Source organism: Schistocerca americana, chromosome 3 (genome assembly GCF_021461395.2).
Source record: "Schistocerca americana isolate TAMUIC-IGC-003095 chromosome 3, iqSchAmer2.1, whole genome shotgun sequence".
NCBI lineage: Eukaryota > Metazoa > Arthropoda > Insecta > Orthoptera > Acrididae > Schistocerca > Schistocerca americana.
In genome coordinates this window covers 246480168-246507702 of record NC_060121.1, presented here as the reverse complement: position 1 = coordinate 246507702, position 27535 = coordinate 246480168, and the positions used below count along the sequence as shown (strand labels likewise).

General features: G+C 44.6%; 1 protein-coding gene and 1 pseudogene across 1 annotated transcript in view; one reads left to right on the top strand and one right to left on the bottom strand.

Annotated features, from left to right (window-relative positions):
• The window catches only part of LOC124605603 (polycomb protein suz12-B), a 305926-nt gene that overhangs the window by 144441 nt on the left and 133950 nt on the right, over positions 1–27535 (top strand). The window lies entirely within an intron of this gene.
• Positions 10443–10560, bottom strand: LOC124608029 (annotated as a pseudogene).

Here is a 27535-nt window from a genome sequence, read left to right as displayed (position 1 = left end):
ACATATAGTGGACAGTTCCACATTACACAGGGGTGTCCGGTTACGTTTGATTAAATAGTGCATTTCTCTCCAATAAAGTCCGCAGCTCGTCGTCTAGTGGCTAACGTTGCTGCCTCAGGATCACGGGGTCCCGGGTTAGATTCCCGGCCGGGTTGGGGAATTTCTCTGCCCGAGGACTGGGTGTTTGTGTTGTTGTCATCATTTCATCATCATCATCATCCATGACAATGGTTAGACTGGACTGTGTACAATAATTGGGCTGTGTAAAAATTGGGATTTTATATGGGCGCTGATGACCCCGCAGTTAAGCGACCCACAAATGAAACATCATCTCTCCAATAACCATCGTTTTGTTAAACCATGAGACTTATGAAGCAATTCTCACTGCACTGCGAGTGCTACCTCCACAACTCCTAAAATGGGTGACCGTCTGTGTACGCCGCGTGCTGTTGACATGTTTGCCTTTGCCTTTATGGCAGATGGGACCGGAGGGGAGGTAATGATGTAAAGTTCCTGATCACAACTATTTGCGCCAATGTCCCGCATTAAATTGCAAACCTGTCCGCATTGTCCATGAGGCAAGGACATGCGACACTTTCGATGGCGATCAATCCGTCGGACAGAGACGTTAAGCTTGTCTTCTCTCATCATAATCATGCAAACCATACATGCCATTACTACTAGTACTACTACTACTACCTCCCCCCCCCCCCCCCCCCCACACACACACACCACGATGTTAATGAAATCATGTTTCATACGCGGTACTATCCAAATGCTACTAAAAACTTCCGCAGAAGACGCGATTCACCGTCACGTATACGGGTATCATAATCATAGACATCGGCTTACATTAGATCAGCTTCGTATGACATCTTGCGAAGCCGAATTCTTGATGGCTGCAATTCATCGTTGTCATTGGGTCGCCACAGTCATAAATATACTTGTTTAGTGTTGTTGGTGCATAGAGTAATGGTTAGCGTATAAATCTGTTATACACTCCTGGAAATTGAAATAAGAACACCGTGAATTCATTGTCCCAGGAAGGGGAAACTTTGACACATTCCTGGGGTCAGATACATCACATGATCACACTGACAGAACCACAGGCACATACACAGGCAACAGAGCATGCACAATGTCGGCACTAGTACAGTGTATATCCACCTTTCGCAGCAATGCAGGCTGCTATTCTCCCATGGAGACGATCGTAGAGATGCTGGATGTAGTCCTGTGGAACGGCTTGCCATGCCATTTCCACCTGGCGCCTCAGTTGGACCTGCGTTCGTGCTGGACGTGCAGACCGCGTGAGACGACGCTTCATCCAGTCCCAAACATGCTCAATGGGGGACAGATCCGGAGATCTTGCTGGCCAGGGTAGTTGACTTACACCTTCTAGAGCACGTTGGGTGGCACGGGATACATGCGGACGTGCATTGTCCTGTTGGAACAGCAAGTTCCCTTGCCGGTCTAGGAATGGTAGAACGATGGGTTCGCTGACGGTTTGGATGTACCGTGCACTATTCAGTGTCCCCTCGACGATCACCAGTGGTGTACGGCCAGTGTAGGAGATCGCTCCCCACACCATGATGCCGGGTGTTGGCCCTGTGTGCCTCGATCGTATGCAGTCCTGATTGTGGCGCTCACCTGCACGGCGCCAAACACGCATACGACCATCATTGGCACCAAGGCAGAAGCGACTCTCATCGCTGAAGACGACACGTCTCCATTCGTCCCTCCATACACGCCTGTCGCGACACCACTGGAGGCGGGCTGCACGATGTTGGTGCGTGAGCGGAAGACGGCCTAACGGTGTGCGGGACCGTAGCCCAGCTTCATGGAGACGGTTGCGAATGGTCCTCGCCGATACCCCAGGAGCAACAGTGTCCCTAATTTGCTGGGAAGTGGCGGTGCGGTCCCCTACGGCACTGCGTAGGATCCTACGGTCTTGGCGTGCATCCGTGCGTCGCTGCGGTCCGGTCCCAGGTCGACGGGCACGTGCACCTTCCGCCGACCACTGGCGACAACATCGATGTACTGTGGAGACCTCACGCCCCACGTGTTGAGCAATTCGGCGGTACGTCCACCCGGCCTCCCGCATGCCCACTATACGCCCTCGCTCAAAGTCCGTCAACTGCACATACGGTTCACGTCCACGCTGTCGCGGCATGCTACCAGTGTTAAAGACTGCGATGGAGCTCCGTATGCCACGGCAAACTGGCTGACACTGACGGCGGCGGTGCACGAATGCTGCGCAGCTAGCGCCATTCGACGGCCAACACCGCGGTTCCTGGTGTGTCCGCTGTGCCGTGCGTGTGATCATTGCTTGTACAGCCCTCTCGCAGTGTCCGGAGCAAGTATGGTGGGTCTGACACACCGGTGTCAATGTGTTCTTTTTTCCATTTCCAGGAGTGTGTAACCCCGTAAGGTCGAGTCTCGTCAGATCTAGCGATTTTTTATTTTTTTTAATTTCTAAACCTGTTTATTTTTTTGTTCGGTTACTTGGTTTAAATGTAATTCGTTTTTTTCCTAATTGTCACGTCACTTCCATCATCGTATTGACTTTTTTTTATTTGTTCTTAGTTTTCTTCGTGTCATTCTTTTTTCGTCAGGCATCTGGCTTCGCCGCCTATAATCTTCAACCAACTGCCAACCAGGACGGCTCATCGGCTGACAACGTGGCAGCTTGTGTACGTAGTGTGAGGTTAGTTTCAGGTAGCCAATGATAGCGAGAAATTACAGTTTGCTTTTAGCGCTGAGAGATCGCTCGTAGAGGTTAGCCGTAATCGCCGTGAACAAAGCGGTCGTGATTTTATTTCTGCCTCAGATAGCTGACAGCCGTTTTCTCGGATGCATTGCGCATCACGAGATTTGTGGTTACATTAGGACGCGAGTTTAAATTCAGGGCTACAAAAACGCATCGTGCGCCGCAGTTCACTCATTGGTCGCGTGAAATCAGCTGTCAACAGAGCATCTGACATTTCCGACATACCTCGCAGCGGCCACTTCCGACGGGTGGCACCCGATGTGGCAACACTAGTACCAAGTGACAGCCAACTGCCAAGTAATTTTAATCGCACTGTACAACTCTCAGAAAAGAAACTAACTATCCACACTGCGGAATATACTGTTAGAAAACATGCTTCCTGTTCACCCTCCTCTTCGTAGTGACACTTGTTTCATCCCCACCTTCCACTCCCTATTTAAATATGAACCGAGTTAAAGCGTGAACTATGCTTATTGTTTGTAAAGCACTTGATCGCTCGAGTCCTTACTCTTCAACTGGCAGACATTTGAAGACTCCAGTCTGCTATTACTTTGTGTCTGTGTCTGACCATTGCGCCCCAACTGCGCTTAATAATAATACTAATAATACTGTGTAGGCCTGCGGCAGTGTAGCGGCCATTACATACTACCGTCAGTTGGTTTGTTTATCTATTGCGAAGTGAAGAGTGATGAAATTTCTGGTCCCCTACGCGAACTAACTACAGCTGGAGAAGGCATTTTCATGAGATACGTTAACATATGTGACTTTGATGTTTCAGTTTTACAGTCATCGGTGCATGACGCAAAGTACATGTATAGTAGGTGTGCTGTGTTAGGAAGATGATGATTATACATTCATTTCCCAAGCTGTAGCCTCCAGCACATTGTCACGTGTTATGCCATTCTTTGAGATATATGTAAATATTCGTTACTTGTGCGATCAGCATTACACTATTAGGAAATTGTGATAATAGCAGAAATGTTTTAAAAACAAATTTAGTTTCGTGACTGAAACACGATCGAACCCTTTTGTTTTTACCCCTCAGAAAATTTAATTTTATCACTGCTGTACTGCTTAGTGTCAGGGTAACTGAGGTGGTGGCGCAATGGTGTTCTAACCTGCATTTGACCAGCTAGATGTAAGTTTTTCTATATCGGTTTTGACGAATGCGAGACCACTTCACTGAAATGGATACAGTTCACTTCTTAGTCTGTCTTTTATCTAATCAGAATATGTGCTCAGTTTTCAGTGACACACCCCTGGATGCGTTGCTAAACATTTGAAATTCATTCCTTATTCAAGTGTTTTCCTTCTACTCCAGCAAAGAGATATGACGGAGATATGGTTGTTGTTGCAGACACTCTGAAATAGCGAGAACGCACCACCATCTCTCCCCCTTCCTCCCACAATGCAGTTTTCGCGCTTTATATTCGAGCGTCGTATGACACCAAGAGTTAACTACTTCCGCTCCCTACAGAAACACGATCTCCGCAGACAATACATGTTTAGTCTGCTGCGACCGCGCATACCTCAGCTGAATTTATGACCCCAGCGGCCACGACACGTCCGTCGTTAGAAAGCCACATGCGAGGTCTCGAAAAGCTTTATGATGATTGTAAGGGTGGCACTATACTGCGTGTGAGTTCGTTTTACTTTCCGGACCTCTCTTTTTCCCCTCTTTTTTGCTCGTATGAAAGCGCTTACTACTCGGAGCTATTCTGTAATCTATCATTCTCGTCCGCTCTCTCATTTTTCGAGACGTTATTCCTGGTACGCAGACTGGTTCTTTACGGCTCGTTGGGAGATAGTCTATTGTTTTTTGGATATTATTTTATATGTTGTTGTCTTATAGATTTTGTTCCCTACCTCGTCGTTTTCATGTTTGTTGTATTCTGAATCCTTTTTCCAGTCTGGTACTAATGTTGTAAACAATTTTGTCCAAATAAGGGAGTACACTCATCAAGTCATTCCAAGTTCCATAATATTCGCAAAGCATAACTTCAGGTAAACCTTTTCCTGTAGTTATCTAAACTTTAAAGTTGAAGGTACTCAGCAACTTGTACATCTCCTTCTAAAGAATGGGACCGATTTGATTCACACTTAAGACACACATGCCTTACTATCCGGCAACAACTGCTGTAGGGGTAAGAACCACCTAAGTATCTTAGTTCAGGAGATACGTCGTGATAAACACTGAGGTGCGTGAAACACTGCCACATCATGCATTACGTTTAAATTTATTACTGCTTTGCTACTAACTCTATTTGCTACTAACATATTTCGCCCACGGTTTCCGCATATGCCACTGAATGTACCTACACAAATATATTATAGGAAGACACAGTGCTCAAGACATAATGACGCGATAAAAAGTGAGATGCATGAAAAAATTCCGCATGATGCATGAAGTTTTAATACATTTATTCGTTACTACTAAAACACTCCAACAGTCGAGCCAGCTTAATGAAATCCGTGGCATCTGTCAGCCCTTTTGACAGCTTTAAACTGCTATGCGCAAACTGCTGCAGCCGAAAACGACAGCCGTCTGTACAGCTATGAAGAGGCGTTGCCCCAGAGACATTTACAAAATCGGTTTGTAGTCAGCCAGAACAGCTGTGCCCACTATACAGAAACTGTTGCGGATCATCTCACACAGTGTCCACTGTCTACTATAGCAGTACGTGTAAGGTGCCGTTTCTAATAGAAAATCAGAAAAATGAATATCCGGGGAATGCCGGGTTTGTCATCTAGTGATACAATAAAACACTTACCGTACATACAAATGAAGATTCTGTAGCTGTGCGCGAAGCGGCATTCGAACATACAATCTACGTTTTACGAGAGAGCAACGTTAGTTGCTGCCACTCAGTTTTTTTTTCCAAAAACCGTTAGGGTTAAATTTCCAAGGATCGTTTCTGAAACCAGAGAAATTAAACATCAATAAGTTAACACTTGTAGCAGCAAAACAGCGGCGTAGTAGTTAACTATACTCAGTGATCTCTTCGGATACGCTTCTTAGCCTAAAAACTAAATGTTTTTACTAATAATAGCCAGGTTGTACGCGTATAGAGTATTGAATAAGCTCACAACTGCCAGCAGCGTACGTATCTATTATACCGCATCGCTTTGGTCACGTTATTCATAAATCGAAGTAGTTGAAAAATGTGAAGCTACATCACATTAGTATCAGTACTTTGAGCTGGTTAATATTTATCGATTGCTACTTGCCGAATGATATTGAATATATAGGGCACTTAAGTCGGAAAAGTCTGAGAGATGTTATGCTCTCTGCCATATGTAAGACTTGTAGTTTGTACATTCCCATCTCCTTTATTGTAACTAGGTCTTATTGTAAATAAAGGATGTGATTAAGCAAATTATTGACAATACAACAAAAGCAAGAATTCGACAAGAAATTATAGAGGAAATTAAAATGGACAAGAGCCTAAAGCGAGGGTTCCTTTTGTTACCGACCTAATGTAACATTGATTGAAAACGAAGAGTAAAGAACTTATAAAAATAGGAAGAAGAGTACGTGGAAGGAAGTTGAGATACAGTTCGAAGGTAGTCTATCCTGTGCAAACTACACCCATTTGAACCTGCTTACTATATTCATGTCTAGATCTCCCTCCGCAATCATCTCCATTTTTCCCCTCTGGAAACAGGTTGAATCAGGACTAAAGGGCGGGTGTTAAAGTGTCTGCCACTTGATTTGGATAATACTGTCCTCCCATATCGACCGGCATCTTCTGTCGAATCGCGACCAGCATGGAACTTGGCGCAACATTCCACAACGGTGGTTCTCGACAGACATGTTGCCCCATACACGTTCTTCATTCTCCGATGCTTGCCTACGGGTATTTGTCCTTGGGCAGCCAAGAAAAGAACAACAGCACGTTGCTCCTATTTGGACGCATTTGGTAATAACGTCGCCATAGTTAACGTTTCCGCATTTACTGCACGTACGCCGGAAAAATACCACACTAATCCTTTGCCTACATGTCCGTGCTTCTATCCCTGCATAGGAGTCGCCCTATGTTGCCTGCACGCTGCAGCAACGAACTCAAACGGAAACTTTTCTATCTACCTTATAGAAAAAACTCAAGTTTCATGGAACTGGCTTCTTTACACACAACTGGTTTGAATAATACTTAATAAACAGAATTCAAAAATTATCTAAATAACTCAATGTGGGGAAAAAACACAAAGGGAGTCCCGCAGGGCTCAATTTTGGGCCTACTACTGCTCCTTGTGTGACCTCAAATTTCATATTCAACAAGCAGAATTGGTAATTGCAGACGGTACTAGTGTTCTAATAAATCCCATTGGAAAGAAAGTAACAGAAGAGATTGTTAATTACGTTTTACAGATAGTTATTAAGCGATTGTCTGAAAATGGACTAGCCCAAAATTTTGAAAAAACACACCACATTCATTTCTGTTCAACAAATTGTCATACTAAGAATTTTGATCTATTCTGCACTATGTCCTAATGTGATAAAGCCTTAATGGCAACGTCAAAACATATAAATACTCAGCAAAGCATCGTCACGTAGTCGTTACTGAGTGTATTTATATGTTTTGACGTTGCCATTAAGGCTTTATCACATTAGGACATGGTGTAGAACAGATCTGGAGATGGTCATTGCTGATTGAAACTGGTCATCGTCGAAAAACTTTATATTGTGATCAAAGACCGGGATAAAAAATTTGGAAGATGCGTTTTACTGAGCTTCCGCTGCGCGGGATTAGCCGAGCGGTCTAGGGCGCTACAGTCGTGGCCTGTACGGCTGGTCCTGGCGGAGGTTAGAGTCCTCCCTCGGGCGTGGGTGTGTGTGTGTGTTTGTCCTTAGGATAATTTAGGTTAAGTAGTGTGTAAGCTTAGGGACTGATGACCTTAGCAGTTAAGTCCCATAAGATTTCACACACATTTGAACGTTTTTGAACTGAGCTTCTCAAAAAATTAAGATTAGCTGGTTTTGCTCTTCGTATAATTCCTAATCTCAGAAATAAATGAATCAATCTGCTGACATATTTTGGCACAAAAGTGAGCTAAGAGAAAATATGTGGTGGTCAGCTGGAGTGGCCATGTAGGTACCACTTCAGGGGTTGGGCGTTTCAACTGCACCATATCAAAACTAATATTCGCTAATGAAAGCCGTCATAAATAATGCATCAGAGTTTGAGAAGAACAGTCTTATGCATACGTACAACACTAAGCGAAAAAATGACCTTTTTAACCCATTTTCAAAGCTCTGGCCCAGAAAGGACTTCAATATGCAACAACAAAAACTTTTGATCGTTTGCCCAACATCATAAACTGCCTGACAGGTAGCAAAGGATGTTTTCAATTTAAACTACTATAATTTCTCCCGGATAACTCCCTCCGTTCCATGGACGAGTTTCTGTTTACAAATTGGTAGCCTGTGTATGGTTTTTAAGTGCACCTGTGAACTGACTCGTTCCAAATCATTTCGATAAATGAATCGTTCAAATGATCTGTGGAACGTGTAACTAACCAAAAATTTGAAACAAGAGTTAACGGCAGTCGACACAGTGGCGTCCGAAATACTGACTGAAACTGCTGGGTAACTCGCCCGTGTGTGGCAGGGTCTAGGCGACCACCTGACTGCAAGCGATAATGCAAGCGACGCATCGCTGAGATCTGTCGCTCCTGTGTGTGTGTGTGTGTGTGTGTGTGTGTGTGTGTGTGTGTGTGTGCGTGTGTGTGTGTGAGGGGGGGGGGGGGGGGGAGGGAGGAGGAGGATCTTCATGGACTGACTTCTAGGTCTGCTGTCGTATTCCGCATCTCCACACTCAAAACAAGAGGCTTTCAATGGCCGTCTTTAATTACGTAAACGACCAGATGTCACAGTGGCTCATTTGTGGACAACTTAGGTCACTGCAATACCTTCTGTCTTACAAGTAAAGCTGAATCAGGGTCGACGAATGAACTGGAGTGTTGTTGTGATGCCAGTGCCAGTTTTTGCTCTACCAGATGTCTAGTCTTTCACGTCTAACTGCGTCACGGAGACTGCGGAAAACTGGTTGATAAAAAAAGCACTGTTTTTCACTATTTGTCCGTGATGCTTAATTTCGCGCTTGACAATGAAGCCACTCGGCGTCATCTTCATTTCGCTTCGCACCTGTCGCGCTTTCTCGGCCTTGGGATGAAGGATTGTGTCCAGTGTGACCTCTGTCATTCTGTTTCGGAGTCGTTCCTGTACATCCATGACTTCCTTTATAACCTTGCAATAATTACTTCTAGCAGACGGCTGCCCTGGCGTGTGTAAAGGTTTCAAAGATATTACTTACGCATATGAGTTTTGATCAGTATTGAGTTCCCGGGTGTTCGGGCATTGTCAGCGGCACCCATTATGGAGAAATTTCCCCTGTAAAAAGAAAATAATAATTGGATTTCTATTATTAACAACTAAATTTAGCATTTAAGAACATCTTAGAACATAACATTCTGTTAAATTAGTGTATTTATTGTAATTTTGAAAGGAAGTGCCTTCTGAAATGTGACTGACGCAAGGAGGGGATCATGCGTATGCCACTCTCGTTCTTCCTGCTGGGAGAAGCCCCGGAGAGCAGTCATGGTAATCATGGTGTCGAGCGCCCTCTCAACCCAAATCCATGATCACCACCACTCATGATAATAATAAAACGAAGTATTTGTCTTAAGCGTTATGTTGTCTTTAACCAACTAGCTGCACAGATTTGAAAAAAAAGCATGAACTAATGCGATAACTAGCAGTGACAAGTGGCAAACTACTCAACATAAAAATTGTGTGTGTGTGTGTGTGTGTGTGTGTGTGTGTGTGTGTGTGTGTGTGCGTGCGTGCGTTCTTAAATGCGTCTTTTCGGATGTCGAAGACACTCCGTAGGTCATCACATCCGGGCATAAAATTGAATGCGCGTCGTCTTAGGTGATGCCGACTTCAGTGGTGCAGTTTCATCTACATACATATTCCACATAACCATTATGGTGATGGGTACCTTGTACCTCTACCAGTCATTCCCGTTCACTTGCAGAAAAGGTTCTCTAAATGCCGCGTACCACCCTAATTTCTTTTGTTTTCGCAGTCCTTATTCGAAATGTACGTCAGCTGTAGTAGCATCGTTCTGCACTCAACCGCAAACTCCGGTTCTCTATATTTTCTCAGTGATGTTACGCGAAAAGAACGTCGTTTCATTTCAAGAGGGTCCCTTTTGTGTTCATGGAGCACTTGCGCAATCTCGCGTTTTGAATTGCTTCGATGTCTTCTTTTAAAATAGACCGGACGGGGTTCCCTAACACTCGAGCAGTGCTCAAGAATGGGTCGAACATGTGTCCTATACGCGGTGTATGTGCTACTACAATTCTCCCAATAAACCAAAGTCGACCATTCACCTTTCCCACTACTGACCTCACGTGCTCATTACATCTCATACTGCTTTGCAACGTTAAAAACTAAAGTCGTGCCGAACAGGCCATGAGGACCCAAAGAGACCGACCGGCCGCCGTTTCATCCTCAGCCCACAGGCCTCACTCGATGCGAATATGGAGGGGCATGTGGTCAGCCCACAGCTCTGCCGGCCGAATGTCAGTTTCCGAGACCGGGGCCGCTACTTCTCAATCAAGCAGCTCCTCAGTTTGCCTCACAAGGGCTGCCAAGTGTGTGCACCCAGCCTGCCAACAGTGCTTGGCTGACCGAATGGTCACCCATCCAAGTGCTAGCCCAGCCCGACAGCGCTTAACTTCGGTCATCTGACGGGAACCGGTGTTACCACTGAGGCAAGGCCGTTGGCTTTGCAACATTACACCAACATAATTTAATCGACGCGACAGTGTCAGGCAGAAAACCACTATCACTGATTTGAAAATTACAAGATTGTTTGTCTACATATCTGCGTTAACTTACTTTTTCTCACATGTGGAGCAAGCTGACGTTCATCACACCCTATCCGTCAGACAGTTTATGTCTGTGGAGAACAAGAGCGATCCATCACACTTCTCAGGGGCACTCCTGACGATACCCTTTTCTCTGATGAACACTCGTCGATCGCTTTGAAGAAGTCTTCGAGCCACGGACGTATCTGAGAACCTATTCCATATGCTCTTACCTGCGGTAACAGTCTGCTGTGGGGCACTGTGTCAAAAGCTTTCAGGAAATTTAGTAAGGTGGAATCTTCCTGTTTATCGTATGACAAAAAGGCAAGCTGAGTCAACAAAACACTTGGCGAATCTACCGAGATGTACAACCGCACCCCACGCAATTGCCCCCAAGCAGAAAATGACCCAACCGATGTCCAGCGAAAGTTTATAACAAAATGGTAAAGAAATTCCAGCCCGTGTTCATTAAGCCACGCCGTAATAGACTTAACATTGTGAACTAGAGGATCCTCGCGTTGGAATATGAAATCCTTGTGAGAAAGGAGTGTGTGTAATATCCGATGCACTTGGCCACAAATACATCTATAATCATTGGACGCAATTCGTTTTTTTTTTTTTTTATACCCATTGGTTAGAAGAGAGGTGAAGAATGACTACTGTGGTGGTATTACTCATTCAGTAGTCTCTAGTGTAGTATCAACACTCTGCGTCATGTTGATCCAACATTCGTGCCGATAAGAGGCTTATAGACAAATTTGCTGGGTGTTGCTCTATGCAGTAGCACTTGACAGAAAGTCCAAGTAGTTTTAGTCATAAGTTCAGTAAACGAATCGAAGTTACCTGTCCTGAAACACTCGGACTATAATGCATGGCAACGGAAGATGACACAAGATCAAAATAAGAAACATGTGTTCCCAAAATTGTTTTATTAAGAAAAATCGTATTGTAGTTCCTTCTTTAAAACGTCGGGCGAACGACAAAATCACAGGTATCGAAATAAGTGAAAAACAACTGAAAGCGCTCAACAGGGGAGAGATCATTAGATCTGATGGGATATCGGTGAGATTCTAAAAGCGATAAAACTTGCTCCTTTTTTAGCAGCAGTGTACCGTAGTTCGCTAGAGGAGCGTAGCGTTCCTAGTGCTTGTAAAAAGGGCAAATCATTTCAGTTTTCAAGAACCGTCGTCGAAGCGACGAACAAACCCACTTCTTATGTCGGTGTGTTCTATAATTTTAAATCGAAGTTTATACCTGCGTATTATATTTCCGGAGACCGAAAATCTCTCAGTAGGAATCAAAATGTGTTCCGAAAACGACGGTCTTGAGCTCAGCTGTCTCTGTTTGTCCACGAGACTCAGAAAGCACTAGATTGAGGCACCTAGGCAGATGCCGTATTCCGGAAGGCGTCGGATACAGTTCAGAACTGTCGCCTAATGAATAAGATACGAGCGTACGGAATATCCGACCAGCTGTGAGGGGACTGAAAAGTTTCTAGCAAACAGAAAGCAGCATGTCACTCTCAACGGAGAGAAATCTTCAGACGCAAAGTAACTTCGGTCGTACCCCCAAGGGAGTGTGGTACGAATATTACTGTCCACAGAATATATAAATGTGCTAGTGGATAACATTCGAAGTTCCATGAGGCTTTTTGTGCATGATGCAGTTCCATACAGAGTAGTCGCGACGGTAGAAAATTGTAGCGAAAAGCGGGGAGACCTGCAGAGGGTCGACACTTAGTGCAAGATTGGCAGTTGATCCTCAACTTAAGCAATTGTAAGATATTGCACATTTAGACGAAGACCCTTTCGTATGAGGAAACGTTTGCGGAACTAGCACTGGAAGCATTCACATCCTTAATATATCTAGGAGTATGCATGGGAGCGACTTATAAAGTGGAACGACCACGTAGAACTATTACAGCTAAAGCAGATCTCAGACTGAGATACATTGAAAGAATCCTCAAGATGTGTATGAAGATGGTATCTGTTCTTTCGGAGATGTCCGAAAGAACTGATACCATCTTCATATAGTTAAGGATAACCTTCCATTGACCTTGTTCTGTGCTGGATGCACACGTATTGCCCGAACTCTTGCGGAACTCGGTAAGATTGTCTGCTGCGGGTAATGAGTGTAATTGGCAGGGGTACTACGAATGTAGTGTGTGGACATTAAGTTGGGAATGTGGGTCTCACGGGGAGCGTGCAAGGGATAAATCCCTGCAGTCGCACTCTCCTCTGTGTCCCCCGGTGGCTCAGATGGATAGAGCGTCTGCCATGTAAGCAGGAGATCCCAGGTTCGAATCCCGGTCGGGGCACACATCTTCAACTGTCCCCGTTGATGTATATCAGCGCCTGTCGACAGCTTAGGGTCTTGGATTTAATTATCATTTTACTCAGGATGTGTAGTCGACCCACAAAACCAGTAGTTCACAAAAACCTTCGTGCGCCCATTTCTTGATTATTGCTCGTCAGTCTGGGATACGTACCTACATTGAAGACCCAAAGAAACTGGTACACCTGCCTAATATCGTGTAGGGTCCCCGCGAGCAGTAACAAATGCCGCAACATGACTTGGCATGGCGTTGACTAATGTCTGAAAAAGTGCTGAAGGGAATTGATGCCATGAATCCTTAAGGGCTAATCCATCAATCCGTAAGAGTACGAGGGGGTGGAGATCTCTTCTGAACAGCACGTCGCAAGGCATCCCGATATGCTCAGTAATGTTTATGTCTGGAGAGTTTGGTGGCCAGCGAAACTATTTAAACTCAGAAGAGTATTCCTAGAGCTATTCTGTAGCAATTCTGACGTGTGGGTTGTCGCACTGCCCTGCTGGAATTGTCCAAGTCTGTCGGAATGCACAATGGACATGAATGCATGCAGGTGATCAGACAGGATGCTTACGTACTTGTCACTTGTCAGTCATATATTGACGTATGAGTGGTCTCTGCAGATGCCCCACACCACTACAGAGCCTCCACCAGCTTGAACAGTCCCCTGCTCACATACGGGGTCATCAGGGGTACAAGAATGGACCTTCGGCTCCCTAAGCCCATACCGATGATATTTGTTGAATAGTTCTCACGCTGACACATTGTCGCTCAGCATTGAAATCTGATGCAATTTGCAGAAGGCTTGCTCTTCTGTCACATAGAACTATTCTCTTCAGTAGTCGTTGGTCCCGTTCTTACAGCATCTTTTTCCGGCGGCAGCGATGTCAGAGATTCGATGTTTTACTGGATTCCTGATATTCACGTTACATTCGTGAAATGGTCGTACGGGAAAATCCCCACTTCATTGCTACCTCGCAGATGATGTGTCCTATCACTTGTGCGCCGACCATAACGCCACGTTCAAACTCACTTAAATCTTGATAACCTGCAATTGTAGCAGCAGTAGCCGACGCAACAACTGCACCAGACACTTGTCTTATGTAGGCGTTGCCGACCGCAGCGCCGTGTTCTACATGTGTGTCTTTATTTGAATAGGCATACCTATACCAGTTTCTTTGGCACTTCAGTGTAGTAAGCACGAAAGTGTCTCAGAAATACTCAGCCAAATACAGTGATTGCTGCAAGAGAGGGATTCTGCGTCACAGTGTGGTTTACTGTTAAAATTCCGAGAGTATAGTTCCTAAAAGAGTCGACCAGTACATTGCTTCCTCGTGCATAAATTTCGAGAAAGCGCCATGAAGATAAAAATTAGATTTCAGCTCTCATGGAGGCTTACCAACAATCGTTCTTCCGGCAAGCCATTCGCGACTGGGACAGGAAAACATATTTCAACTTTCTGGGCTCTTTGGATAACATTCTGAACGGACACTATGAAAAAATGCATTTTTATCTGTGTTTATTTGCGTTTGTGTGGATTTTCAGTATAAGTAAATTTTGTTGTAGAACACCTACAGATAAGGCGAATGTGTTCGCAGTTGCGGATACGGGCAACCTCCAGTTGTAGTTTGGAATGACGATATTGAAAAAAATTGTTCCGGACCTGGACTTGAACCCGAATTTCCCACTTGTCGCGAGTGTTGTGCACGCTTGACCACCACACCTAAACTTCCATACGTCGTCGGCGTCGTATAAGCGTAAAGGTGTTGCTTAGCGCTCTAAAACGGTATGTTTTTTTCTCCTTGCAGTGCTTCTTAAGGTTGCTGTTTTTGTACCACATAATCTCGTAAGTATCTATTATGATATCATGATATTATGAACTCGTCAGTTCTCTGTGGATGAAGTACAGTTGAATCGAGCAACAATATCGAATGAAACAAGTTTACTGTTGCCAGTCACTGTTTGTGTCCCAACGCATTTCAGAGGTTTTAACTTCAACCATCAAGTGGATTTACATGTGCTAGTGCGAGATGTTCGTGTTGTGTTAAGAGTTTGTGGTAACCTTTGGCGCTGTCTCACAGGCATCTTTTTCTGTCGTAATACATCACATGTAAATTGTCATAGCGTGTAAACAAGTTCGGTGCGTGGTAATTAGTTGTTCACATATTACAACAGTTTACATGTGATGTGTAACGGCAGAGAAAGGAGCTTGTGACCACTGAAGACAGTGCCACTTGGTGCCCCAAAGTTGTTACACAATACAAACATTTCGTAGTAACACATGTAAATCCACCTGATGATGGAGGTTTAAACTCATGAAATGCGCTGCGGATGTAAATAAATAGTGACTAGTAACAGTAAACGTGTTGTTTCATTGGATATCAATACGTCACGGTAAAGCCTAACCTAAAATGTTCGAGGAACGCTAATTAACTTTTTTAGGTTTGTTACTAATCGTCAGCTTCCAGCGAACTTAGCTGTGACCTCAGAAAGGTTTCGGTCAAACATTTGACCTGAAATTCTCCCGCCCGTTGTGACTCCACCCTTCTTGATATGTCCTCTTCCGGAATTCTTCTACCGGCGCGTCACGTACTCGAATAGTATCGTGGGGACTGTGACGGGGTTCAGCTGTTATCTGCTTCGTAGCGAGCCGTAGTTTCTCGGAAACTCCCAAAGTTTCGCCACGCGTGCTTTAGTGCAGAACAGGTTGACCGCGAGCGGCAGCGTCACGTTTTATGGGCCACAGCACCACCGTGGCGTGCTTGCCGGGCAAGGCTCCGGTTTCAGCCCGACCGGAAGCCGGCGACACGGTCGTTGGGGGCAGAGCACAGTTGGCCGCTCCAGTTGGTATTGAACGCCGCCACCCGCCACGACCGCCGCCACGTAACACGTTCATCCGGCACTCAGAATGCGTCTATGAAGGGCAACTTACGTTGGTTACTGACGAAATAGTTTTGGGATTTCACGATAAATGGCGCTGGACACTTTTTTATGGATCGATGTGTTGCATTTTCTGGCGTTCTTGCACGCAAGCGACATTTTCTCCCCACCCCTTCCCCAGACATTAACTGCTTTCCTTGGGGCTCTCAGTGAGACCTTTCAAAATATATCTAAATGTAGCGTTCGTGGAAAAGGATTTTTTTAAAAGTATTACATAGGCAAAATTAAAATTTAAAGTAGTCTTGATCGCAATCTTATTAAAATATTTTTTTTTTATTGGCGTGAACGACCGGTTTCGACTGTACGAATCATCTTCAGACTCTGTAAAGATATATTACCAAAGTAGTGTAAACATTATAATAAGCATATGAAAAAAATATATAAAAATAAGGTAAATAGAAATAAATAATACCCGGAGCGGTGCATGAACATTGCTAGATGAGTTCCGTTGGCCCTCGACCCTGGTGTAACTGCTGACTGTGCATGGAGGGAACGGGTATTAATAGGGCTGGTGACACCCACCGTTCTGAGTATGACATCATAAGTAGCCTATCAGAAAACACGTTCATGATTAGATAACTTAATATGTAACTACGACGGAACAGTTGCAGTTAGAATACATCGTAATGTCAATTATTGATCATTATTCGTCAATGAATATAAATTATACTATTAAAATGGTTCATTGGTATGAAATAAGACTTGAGTATGCTGCCCTCTAAACTCAGAACTAGAAAATCTGCACCAAAGATTACATAGGCATTCCTTTGCAGTATAAACAAATTTCTGTATGTTGTTGCAGCGCTGAAGATTAAAAGAAGAAATCACTCGTTTCCGTTAGAGGTGATACCTGAGATCTTTAGAAACTCCCAATAAAAACTGAAGAACTAGACAAAGTGTAGTAGTTTTGCTTCAGTAAAAATGTGCTGTCTACTAGGTCGGTGTACAACTTCGTAGCGTTTTACCAACAGATATAAACATAAAGGAAACCTAAGTTATCTGTAATAGATGGCTTGTATAAAAAGTGGTGGCAACACTACCGTCACGTGAAGGATGTGCATCGCATGGCCGGCCGGAGTGGCTGAGCGGTTCTAGGCGCAACAGTCTGGATCCGCGTGACTGCTACAGTCGCAGGTTCGAATCCTGCCTCGGGAATGGAGGTGTGTGATGTCCTTAGGTTAGTTAGGTTTAAATAGTTCTGAGTTCTAGGGGACTGATGAACTCAGATGTTGAGTCCCATAGTGCTCAGAGCCATTTTGCGTCACATGGCACGCCTGCCGTCTCTTGCCGATAGCAGTATGTTAGTTGAAGCAGTGCAGTGAGCTGCGACGGCTGTGTTTGAGTCTGTTGCTGTGTGCACTGTCTGGAAGTGCGGAAGGCCAGTTCAAGCGCCCTAACGGTATGTTTAGGCAACCCGAAGAACGTGCGTGGATCAAGACTGAAGTGGCACGTGGCCGGAGCTCACAACAATGTTTCCTTCTGGCACTGCATCCCATCATCCTTTATGACGATGCACAATGCCGCACTGCGAACCCCGTGCGGGAACTCCTGCGTACATAGGGTTGGGATATACTCGAACATCCGCTGCATTCACTCGATATGGGTCCGTGCGATTACGATCTGTTCACCAAAATAAAGGAACCTCTTCGTGGCACGCTCTAGGACACAAGAGAAGAGAAGAAATCATCCGTGCCATAGGGTGGTCCATACGAGACACCGAAGGCAGATGAATGCGCTGACTGTGTACGACGCCTTCTTTCTCTGGGGCGCAAGGTCATAGAGATGCGGGGCCATTATGATGAGGGCATGTAATATGGTAAAAGTCTGTCGATAAAGTCTGGTGTTAATTACAACCGTGTTGCCACTACTTTTTACCCAACTCATGTATATTCTCCTTCATTGTTTATAACAGTCTGGCAGCGCTGAGGTGACTTTGCAATTCCGTGTCTGTACAGATGCGTGGTTTTGAGGCGAAGAACACTTGGAGCCATGTTCGCAGCGCATTTTCATCCGGAATGGAATTCCCTTGAAGACTGTTCGATAGAGAACAGAGAACGTGAAAATCTGAGGGGCGAAAGATCAAGTGAACAAGGTGGGTGCGGAATGACTTCCCAACCCAGGCAGTCTTCCCAATTGTTGTACTTGGACTGCGTTTTAGGGAAGCAAATCGTAGTACACCACACCGCCGCTCTTCCACCCCATGCGGTACCCATACTCGCGATTTTTATTCCTTCCCAATTACATGAAAATGTTCCACGATGGTGGAATGATAACAGTTCATCTCATCTGCCAGCTCTCGAGTACACTGATGTGGATTATTGTGGATTAATGCGTTTAAACAATCTTATTCAAACCTCGAAAGTCTTCCTGAACTTGCAGAGTCACTAATTTCAAAACGACCGTTCTTAAAATGAGAATACCGTTTTCTTGCCGTGCTCCGTCCAATTGCATTACCCCCATACACGGCGCAAATATTTCTGGTTGCCTGCATCTCTATTGAACCCAAAAGAAGAGTGTGTCAAAGTGTTACCGATTTCTCCGCTTGGCACTCATTTTTCTAGCGTCCAAGCTCCACTCACTGTATACAGATGACAATGTATAAACTCAAATATCAACATTGAACTACAAATAAAAAATGACAGTCGATAAATAAACCCATAGCAACAGGAATAGCGTACCAACGGCCTTGCCGCAGTGTTAACACCGGTTCCCGTCAGATCACCGCAGTCGGGCTGGGCTAGCACTTGGATGGGTGACAATCCGGTCTGCCGAGCGCTGTTTGCAAGCGGGGTGCACTCAGCCCTTGTGAGGCAAACTGAGGAGCTACTTAATTGAGAAGTAGCGGCTCCGGTCTCGTAAACTGACATACGGCCGGGAGAGCGGTGTGCTGACCACATGCCCCTCCATATCCGCATCCAGTGACGCCTGTGGGCTGAGGATGACACGGCGGCCGGTCGGTGCCGTTTGGCCTTAATTGCCTGTTCGGGAGTGTTAAGGTAACCGGAATAGCAACACGGAAAACAAAAATGGTACAAACCTATGCTTCAACATAGCATTAAACTCGGTAGACACAATAAAATATGATTTTTTTTATTTTATTTTATTTTTTTTTTTATGGTAAGATAACCTCTGAGGTGATAAGATAAGCGAATCGAAACGTTGCAGCGACACAGTAAGCGACATGACAACACAACACGAATTAATTACATTTGCGCTTCAGATGAAATAATGACTTCTTCTTCAAAGGATGTTATTGTGGCTTAATTTTTGAAGCTCGGGAGTCTCAGCACGAACGCAACTTTTACGAAAACAACCGAATGAGTCAAGATACTTTCCACTGTAAGAGCAACTGACAAAACAGCGTACACGTTTTCGAATTGCATTTTCTCCTGCCGAGAAGCTACTCAATACAGTGATGTAAGCTGGTACGTGTGTTGGAGTGACATTGAAAAGCATGGTGCTTCATTCAGTGTGGTACATATATGAACAATAAACGTTAAAAAGCTACAACTGTTCAATCGAACAGACCTAACTCAGTTTACGTGTTGGCTATGCGCAGCGCAGAAGGGAATGGGCAGGTGAAGATGTCTTTCCAGCTTGAAAGCACACGTGCGAGAGAGCACTTCGTTTGGTGGCGGCAGCATACGAAAAAGAGAAACTCAAACCAGCTCTCCGCATTGCGAGCGGCAATAACATCGCGTGTGGCCGGTCGCTGCCAACCTCCTCGCGGATAGCCTCCACTATGTATCAGTTAATTACTCGTGGCTGGAAAAAGTTACGGCTCTCTTTCCACCGTTGAGAACAATTTCGATATGTTGGCTCAGTTTCATGCGCAACAGTGCATGATCTGAAATGCACTAAACGGAAACTGGCCAGCACCTACATTTTTCACTGCAAACTTTTTCATAACAAGCGCAGCAGGAGTTCGCTAGATGCCCAGGTATATCACAGCAACTAAGGGCAATAGCTAAAAACAAAACCAGTTTGTTATGAGTCTGTGTTGTAAGACTACCAGACAGGAAAAAATCACTGTTAATAAGTTTCCTTATAACTGAGTGTGAGAGACTGCATAGCAAAGAACACGTGCAAGTCTAAAAAACCATGATTTACTAATTTTTTAAGCAAATACTTATAGATTTACTGAAAAAAATAAGTAGATAGGATACAGCTTTGCTTTATATATATGAATCAAAATTTTTATGCACATTAGTTGCCTCGGAATTCCCCTCCCCACCTATCGTATTACACAGCTGCGTCGAACAGCTACACTACTGGCCATCAAAATTGCTACACCAAGAAGAAATGCAGATGATAAACGGGTATTCATTGGACAAATATATTATACTAGAACTGACTTCACGCAATTTAGGTGCATAGATCCTGAGAAATCAGTACCCTGGACAACCACCTCTGGCCGTAATAACGGCCTTGATACGCCTGGACATACAGTCAAACAGAGCTTGGATGGCGTGTACAGGTACAGCTGCCCATGCAGCTTCAGCACGATGACCACACTTCATCAAGAGTAGTGACTGGCGTATTGTGACGAGCCAGTTGCTCGGCCACCATTGACCAGACGTTTTCAGCTGGGAGAGATCTGGAGAATGTGTTGTCGATGGCAGCAGTCGAACATTTTCTGCTGAAATGTAGGGTTTCGCAGGGATCGAATGAAGGGTAGAGGCCCGGGTCGTGACACATCTGAAATGTAACGTCCACTGTTCAAAGTGCCGTCAGTGCGAAGAAGAAGTGACAGAGACGTGTAACCAATGGCACCCCATTCATCATGCCGGATAATACGCCAATATGGCGATGACGAATACACGCTTCCAATGTGCATTCACCGCGATGTCGCCAAACGCGGATGCGACCATCATGATGCTGTAAACAGAACCTGGATTCATCCGAAAAAAATGACGTTTTGCCATTCGTGCACCCAGGTTCGTCGTTGAGTACACCATCGCAGGCGCTCCTGTGTGTGATGCAGCGCCAAGGGTAACCGCAGCCGTGGTCTCAGAGCTGATAGCCCATGTTACTGCAAACTTCGTCGAACTGTTCGTGCAGATGGTTGTTGTCTTGCAAATGTCCCCATCTGTTGACTCAGGGATCGAGACGTGGATGCACGATCCGTTACAACCATGCGGATAAGATGCCTGTCATCTCGACTCCTAGTGATATGAGGCCGTTGGGATCCAGCACGGCGTTCCGTATTACCCTCCTGAACCCACCGAATCTAGATTCTGCTAACAGTCATTGGATCTCGACCAACGCGAGCAGCAATGTCGCGATACGATAAACCGCAATCGCGGTAGGCTACAATCCGACCTTTATCAAAGTCGGAAACGTGATGGTACGCATTTGTCCTCCTTCCACGAGGCATCACAACAACGTTTCACCAGGCAACGCCGGTCAACTGCTGTTTGTGTATGAGAAATCTATTGGAAACTTTCCTCAAGTGAGCACGTTGTAGGTGTCGCTACCGGCGCCAACCTTGTGTGAATGCTCTGAAAAGCTGATTGCCGGCCGGAAGTGGCCGTGCGGTTAAAGTCGCTGCAGTCTGGAACCGCGAGACCGCTACGGTCGCAGGTTCGAATCCTGCCTCGGGCATGGTTGTGTGTGATGTCCTTAGGTTAGTTAGGTTTAACTAGTTCTAAGTTCTAGGGGACTAATGACCTCAGAAGTTGAGTCCTATAGTGCTCAGAGCCATTTGAACCATTTTTTTGAAAAGCTGATTATTTGCACATCACAGCATCTTCTTCCTGTCGGTTAAATTTCGCGTCTGTAGCACGTCATCCTCGTGGTGTAGCAATTTTAATGCCCAGTAGTATAGTTTTCCATGTTGTGACCGACCGAGATGGCGATGTGGTTAGCACGTTGGGCTCGCATTCGGGAGGGCGACGGATCGAACGCGCGTGCGGCCGTCCTGAGTTACGTTTTCCTTGGTTTCCTTAAATCACTTCAGGCAAATGCCGAGACGTTTTCTTCGGCAAGGGCACGGCCGATTCCCTTCACCATGCTTCCCTAATCCGATGACCTCGCTGTTTGGTCCCCTCCCACACGTCAGCCAACCAACTACATTTTGTACCAGGCAGTACGATAGAGATAGTTGTCGGCGTTGCATCGCTGTTGCCGCAGTGTGAACCAATCAAGTTACTTTACATGTGTTTTTGGATGGGGTCCGCCTTTAGAAAAATACAATTTTGTTTTACGTCCTAGACATGTTTCACTGTAGTTACGGCGTCATCAGTGGGCTTTTATTATTTGCCTGTTTAACATAAAGAATATTTCTTACTGTTTGTACACATGTAAGTATTACTTTTTAAAATCGTAATTACATATTTTATTCAGAACACACAAAGTTATGTAGTCATACCTTTTTACCACATGGTGTGGTTTTCCTGAAGTATTATATTTTTATAGTGCCTATTTTCTTTCACAGTTTGTCATCTGCAACAGTATGCAACTTCATGTGGGCAAATTATTTAAGCAAAGATTACGATATGGAAACTGTTATGGCTATGCTTGAAATTAAATTAATTCTATGTGGAAGTGTGTTCGCGAGCGCGTGTGCGTGCTATGGCAGCGTAACATTGTTCGAATACGGGTTAAAATCACCCAGCAGGGTTTCGCGGAAATGCGTCGTCTTTCTTCCGTGACTTTTCATTTTAGTTCCCTCTACACTTCTGTTTTCGTATGTTAAGATCTAGCAGCACGTCTCTGTATTGGTTCATTGCTGTTCAAATGGCTCTGAGCACTATGGGAATTAACATCTGAGGTCATCAGTCCCATGGACTTAAAACTACTTAAACCTAACTAACCTAAGGACATCACACACATCCGTGCCCGAGGCAGGATTCGAACCTACGACTTCCGGATTGAAGCACCTGGAACCGCTCTGTCACAGCGGCCGGCTGGTTCGACGTGTATTGTCAATCGTACTTGAAACATCTCCAAATACTGGAACAGTACTCTAACATCGGTCGCACTAGCGGCGTTTTGAGAGAAATTTCCTTTGCAGCTGCATCTCTTCGGACACCATTGAGCGAGATGGGTTCCTCGTTGTCATTGCTTCCGAAATGTGTCCTCGGTAAGATGGCGCTCGGAAGGCAAGAAAAACCAGCAAGTTATACCGTAGCCGCCTAGGATCACGTAGCCAGAGATTTGTACTACAAAGGCCGCTGAATGCTGACCACTCGCACGCCTGCGGGAGTGTAAAACTGTGAAAATGAAGCCCTGTTGCGCTCTGGGAGTCGGTCGTAGTCTTCGCGCTTGAGCAACGCTTCCCGCGTTCCCAGGGACGAAGCAGCCGCATCGAGCCGTCAGCGGCGAACTCGGGGGGCTGAAGAGGCGTCACGTGTCCCTCCCTCCTCCCCCCCGCCGCCGTCACCACAGACAAAACAGCCATTCATTCACACTCATTCTTTTTGTCTGTGTGTCGCTCAGCTCTGAGACGATTTTCAGTGGCGGGAAAGTGGGAACAGTACTTGCATATAATTTATAGTAGGCAAGGCGAAATTAGGCCATTTTAAAATGAGGACTTACTGCAAAAAGATGGTCGACGAAGTTAAATCCTCATCCCTGAATAGAAAAAAATCTTCGCACAAACGTTTTTGGGAAAAATCAGTGAATCTTATATGTGAAGCGGGCCGGATGCCGGAGACAGAACTATAGAAGCTCGTGAGTGGAATATATGAAACTGGGGAAGTTTCATCAAATTTGGAAAGGAATGCAGTATTTGCGGTTCTGAAGAAAGGAAGGGCGGCCTGATGTGAAAACGAAGGCACAATCAGTTTAGTGCCATTATTGATAACAGGCGAAATACCTTCGGACTTCGCCGGCCACTCCGCCGGAGTGACCGTGCGGTTCTAGGCGCTACAAATGGTTCAAATGGTTCTGAGCACTATGGGACTTAACATCTATGGTCATCAGTCCCCTAGAACTTAGAACTACTTAAACCTGACTAACCTAAGGACGTCACACACATCCATGCCCGAGGCGGGATTCGAACCTGCGACCGTAGCGGTCACGCGGTTCCAGACTGAAGCGCCTAGAACCGCACGGCCACACCGGCCGGCTAGGCGCTACAGTCTGCAGCCGAGCGTCCGCTACGGTCGCAGGCTCGAAACATGCCTCGAGCATGGATGTGTGTGACGTCCTTTGGTTAGTTAAGTTTAAGTAGTTCTAAGTTCTAGGGGACTGATGACCACAGATGTTAAGTCCCGTAGTGCTCAGAGCTATTTGAACCAAGCGAACTCTCAGACTTCAAGAAGAATATAATAATTCCAATCCCAAAGAAAGCAGGTGCTGACAGAAGTGAAAATTACCGAACAATCAGTTTAATAAGTCACGGATGCAAAGTACTAACACGAATTCTTTACAGACGAATGTAAAAACAGGTAGAAGCCGACTTCGGGGAAGATCAGTTTGAATTCCGTAGAAATATTGGAACACGTGAGGCAATACTGACCCTACGACTTATCGTAGAAGATAGATTAACGAAAGGAAAACCTACGTTTCTACCATTTGTAGACTTAGAGAAAGCTTTTGTCAATGTTGACTGGAATACTCTCTTTCAAAGTCTGAAGGTGGCAGGGGTAAAATACAGGGAGCGAAAGGCTATTTACAATTTGTGCAGAAACCAGATGGCAGTTAATAGTCGAGGGGCATGAAAAGGAAGCAGTGGTTGGAAAGGGAGTGAGACAGGGTTGCAGCCTATACTCGATGTTATTCAATCTGTATATTGAGCAAGCAGTGAAGGAAACAAAAGAAAAATTCGGAGTAGGTATTAAAATCCACGGAGAAGAAATAAAAACTTTGAGGTTAGCCGATGACATTTTAACTCTGTCAGAGACAGCAAAGGACTCGGAAGAGCAGCTGAACGGAATGGACAGTGTCTTGAAAGGAGGATATAAGATGAACATCAACAAAAGCAAAACGAGGATAATGGAATGTAGTCGAATTAAGTCGGATGATGTTGAGGGAATTAGATTAGGAAGTGAGACATTTAAAGTAGGAAAGGAGTTTTGCTATTAGGGGAGCAAAATAACTGATGATGGTCGAAGTAGAGAGGATATAAAATGTAGACTGGCAATGGCAAGAAAAGCGTTTCTGAAAAAGATAAATTTGTTAACGTCGAGTATAGATTTAAGTGTCAGGAAGTCGTTTCTGAAAGTATTTGTATGGAGTGTGGCCATGTATGGAAGTGAAACATGGACGATAAATAGTTCGGACAAGAAGAGAATAGAAGCTTTCGAAATGTGGTGCTACAGAAGAATGCTGAAGATTAGATGGGTAGGTCACATAACTAATGAGGAAGTATTGAATAGGATTGGGGAGAAGAGAAGTTTGTGGCACAACTTGACCAGAAGAAGGGATCGGTTGGATGGACATGTTCGGAGGCATCAAGGGATCACCAATTTAGTATTGGAGGGCAGCGTGGAGGGTAAAAATCGTAGAGGGAGACTAAGAGATGAATACACTAAACAGATTCAGAAGGATGTAGGTTGCAGTAGGTACTGGGAGATGAAGAAGCTTGCACAGGATAGAGTAGCATGGAGAGCTGCATCAAACCAGTCTCAGGACTGAAGACAACAACAACAACAACATTGATAATAGTGCATTATCGTAGAGTGGGAAGTTAGTGGAAGACCAGTTTCGTTTTAGAAGTAGGGACACTCGAAATGCAGTTTTTTTCTCTGTCGCTCATAGTCTTGAAGAATCACAAAAAACTGGGTAAATAATTATTGCGTCAGTAAGTTTGGAGAAAGCTTTTGTCAGATGATGCTGAGAGAATAAAATATCTTCTAGGCGACAATGAACAGCATAAATGTATTGTACGAAACGATTGACACATTGCTGTATTTGTAAATTGCTGTTTGCTCCGTTGGGTTTCGATCTTCGACCACCATCCAGGAACTATACCATCATGAAATAAAGAAAAGAAAATGTAACAAACTTACAAGATCGAAACTCAAGTCATAAAGCAGTCGTAATCGGATGGTTAAGAAAGAAAAACAACATAGCTTTCGCGTGGGTGCCCAACAGAATAACAAAGCTTCATAGCGAGATGATGTGACCCACTCGTTGGCAAAAGATAAATTTGAACGTTATGATTTCAGAGTGCGATCAGAGCAAGTGTGTACGGTAGCAGACCAAAGGAGCTACATGGCAAAGGTGTTCCCAGGGCAGTCATCTCATCGCTTGAAGCAAATTCACGAAAAATTTTACACAAAAACGTGGGCCTACATGGGAATATTTACGGATACAATTCAAACAATTACCGCATTTTTACACACAAGTATATTTTTGTATCATTTTTTCGCGAATTTGCGTTAATAATATACATATAATGCTGTAATAAATATGAATTTACACTATAGCGCTGTGTTATGCGCTTCCTATGTGAATTAAATTAGGCAATGAGACACTAAATATAGTAGATGAGTTTTGCTATTTGGGCAACAAAATAATTTCCATGTTAGAGCTCATTTTAGTTTCGTCAGTATGTATTGTACTTCCTCGATTCACCACCATGATTTCATACGGGCTACTCTACCTGTACTGCTAAAACATGTGCCTTTACAAGTACGACACAACATGTGGTTCATGCACGATGGAGCTCCTGCACATTTCAGTCGAAGTGTTCGTAAGCTTCTCAACAACAGATTCGGTGACCGATGGATTGGTAGAGGCGGACCAATTCCATGGCCTCCACGCTCTCCTGACCTCAACTCTCTTGACTTTCATTTATGGGGGCATTTGAAAGCTCTTGTCTACGCAATCCCGGTACCAAAAGTAGAGACTCTTTATGCTCGTATTGTGGACGGCTGTGATACAATACGCCATTCTCCAGGGCTGCATTAGAGCATCAGGGATTCCGTGCGACGGAGGGTGGATGGATGTATCCTCGCTAACGGAGGACATTTTGAACATTTCCTGCAACAAAGTGTTTGAAATCACGCTGGTACGTTCTGTTGCTGTGTGTCTCCATTTCATGATTAATATGATTTGAAGAGAAGTAATAAAACGAGCTCTAACATGGAAAGTAAGCGTTTCCAAACACATGTCCACATAACACATTTTCTTTCTTTGTGTGTGAGGAATGTTTCCTGAAAGTTTGGCCGTACCTTTTTGTAACATTTCTACGAAGGCGTGCTGAAATGTACTGCCTTTGAATTTTTTATGTGAAAAATCTTAAAGCTTTTTAAAATGAAACGAATGTTTTTAACATTCTGCGTCCTTATTCATCATTTCTACTAATTTATTTTTCAACGTAACCACCCTGGCGAAGAACACGTTTCTCCTAACGAGAGACGAGTTTGTTGATGCCGTCACTAAAGAATGTTTGTCTTGTCGACTGAACCACATCCTGACCTCTGATATGTCGCAGTGCTCCTGTGTGGTCCGGAGAAATACCATGTGTCGTTGTAAAATGTAGAAGATAGAGAAGACAAATGAAATTATTAGAAGCCTTTGAAATGCAACATTATTCTGCTGGAGACAACAGATCAGATGCATTGAGCGAATCTAGATAGAAGACAACGTGCAATACTTCAGTGAGAGATAATGCCCTATAAAGAAGATAATGAAAAGCTGGAAAGGTTGGCCATATGTCACGAAATGAATGA